Source organism: Zingiber officinale, chromosome 3A (assembly GCF_018446385.1).
Source record: "Zingiber officinale cultivar Zhangliang chromosome 3A, Zo_v1.1, whole genome shotgun sequence".
NCBI lineage: Eukaryota > Viridiplantae > Streptophyta > Magnoliopsida > Zingiberales > Zingiberaceae > Zingiber > Zingiber officinale.
This window is the reverse complement of record NC_055990.1, coordinates 70,881,595-70,884,523: the sequence shown is the minus strand read 5'-3', so window position 1 is coordinate 70,884,523 and position 2,929 is coordinate 70,881,595.

The window sequence follows — 2,929 nt, the reverse complement described above, 5'->3', positions numbered from 1 at the left end:
TTCCATGCCAACTCCCTATTGGACTTACGATCGCTAAGAGTTTGGTCAACTTTTGACCCATCTAGACTTTCACTTTTGCCAATTTCTCATTGGACTTTTGATCACTAAGTGCGGTCCTCCTTGACCCACTTAGATATACCGTCTCGTGCCAAGTGTCCGGTCCTCCATGACCCACTTAGACTTCCTTAAACCAGATGTCCGATCACCCTTGACCCATCTGGATTTCCTTGTGCCAAGTATCCGGTCAATCCTTTAACCTACTTGGACTTTTCAATACTAGGTGTCTGGTCAACCTTTGACCCATCTGAATTTCCACTTGTCTGGCTTCACTCACTAGGTCTTTCACCTAGCTTCACTCATTAGGGTTTTCACCTGGCTTCACTCACCATGATTTTCCCACTGCCTGGCTTCAGTCACCGGGACTTTCACTTGCATGGCTAACCTGGTCAACATGACCCCAGGGGATATTGCACCAACAATCTCCCCCTTTTTGATGTTTGACAATACCTTTAAGTTAGGCTAATCTCATAGCCTCAACTTTCTTTCATGCCAAGGCATGAATGAGGGGTTTCCTTCATTCTCCCCCTTTCTTAGAGGGTAAACTCCCTCTTTAGGTAATGAAGGCCTAACTTAAACCCTACATTCTTCCCCTATTGACATACATCAAAAATTCTCCTCCTGAAGAGTTACCCAACGTTGTTCACAACTTCACTCGTTGGTCACAACACCACGATGAAGGGTCCCATACCCTTCATCATATCCAGTGCTCACCCATGAGCAATAACCAATCCAACAAACCAAATGAAGGTCTCATACCCTTCATTTACATTGAATGCTCATCCTTGAACATACATAACTAAACAATGAAAATATTTACTCTCCATTGTGTGCAAATGCTTAACTTTGAGCATACACATGAAGGAAGGTTAACCACCTTCCAAGGTTTAAGAAAAATCAATTTTCATGTCCTTAAAGAGTAACTCCCCTAAAGACATGCTTGTAACTTCTGTCATTGCTCCAACAATGAATTGAAATCCCTAAACCTTTAGGAAACCCAAAATTAGAAGTTTTGAGGTTTAAGTATCAATATTTGAATGCAAACCTCAACCTAAACTTCAACTTAGTCTTCCTTAACCAATTCGTCCTTGTTCTTATCATGAAAACTCCCCCTAAATGTATAAAAATGTGTGTTAAGGGGTTAGGAATGGTTACCTAGACTAAAAATGATTTAAAATGCTGAAATCAAGCTTTCCCAGCCAAAATCAGCATTTTCAATCGATTGGGGTTGGGTCTTAATCGATTGAACCCGATTCAATCGATCCATGGATCGATTCAGGAAGTGTGAATCGATCGGGGAATCGATCCAGCGAGCTTCTTCTCGCGATAACACCTTCTCAATTAATCGCCCGATCGATTGAGGCACTTCAATCGATCGGGTGATCGATTGAAGCATTGATTTTTTGAAATTTTATTTCAGCAAAATTTAGAAATATCATAGAAATTCTACAAAATTCTAAAAATCATGAAAATTCATGTAGGCATTACTTAGGGTATATACAATCATGGAAAAATAGTTTTCTATGAAAATACTTTTTATTTTCAAAGATTGACATAAACTTGAAAACTTATAAAAACTTTAATGTTTCTTTCAAGTTTGTGTCTATCTTTTCAATGATGATTACTATCAAAAGATAGTTTTCACCAAGGTTTTCCAAAGTATATTTAAAATTATTTTCAAAACCAATATCCAACTATGTTCTTTGGGCTCAATGCACATGACTTGTATATTAGCTTTTCCAATGATTGGAGTATATATAACTATGTGTTTTGATGAACCTAAAACTCAAAAAGAATACACTAAATCAACATCTTGAATTTCGTTCATTATCCTAGCATCTCACATGTATCTAATGTATACTAAAACACATACAATTCACCTTATGGTTCTTTGTGAGATGTAGAGTTTGGTTTTGCCCTAAACTAGGGATCATGCATATCTATCTAGGCATTTTGGACTATGAACATCCACCTAGGATATTATTTGTTAGTAAATGTCATTTGTCCTTAATTGCAAGGAATTAATAATAATGCATGATGAGTTATGGCATACATCAAAATGAATAATTTTCAAAAGAAAACTTGCTATAACTACATGATGTATGTATGACATGATATGATATTTTTATGTTTTTCATAATCAAGCATGAATGCTAAATATGATGTCATGACATATGATGGACAAACAAGGAATGGTAATTTAGCTTAAAAGAAGTAACTAAATTAGCTATCTAAGTATCCTTAAACCTTAGCTAATTAAAAATTAACTCCTAGCTTGCCCTCACTTTCTCGAGAAAATGCCCAAACCCAACTTGGCATTTCTTTAACCCATGATTAAATTGTGCCAATTTAAAAATTAAGCATAACTCCTCAATTTTTTTTGGCACATTTTACTCGTCCAAGGAGTAAATGTTTTAAATTAAGGCCCGGATTTGCTTTTAATTCCCTAAGAACATACCAAAATCCCAACTTGGTAGTTCTTATGATTTTCCCAATTTAATTTAACATCAATTTTCTCAAGTATTAGCACATTTTACTTTTTCAAAGAGTAGTCAATAATCCATTTCATTTTCAAAGGTTAACAATAACCTTGAAAATACTCTCCGAGTGTCAACTTCATCAAGGTTAGGTTAACTACCTTTCCAATTTGAGTCAACACTCTCTAACCCATCTAAGGGGTAGAGAAAATGCTACTAGGAACCCAAAACCTATTGGTGCTCCTTGGATGCTCTAAGTACTCACTAGGGATAACTTTCCTAGTTACCTTCCTAATGACCTTCCTAGGCTTCTTATAAGCCTTGGTCACTTTCTCTAGATCAACTCTAGGGATTGATTCCCTTGGGACCTTCTTAGTGACTTTCGTAGACTTCTT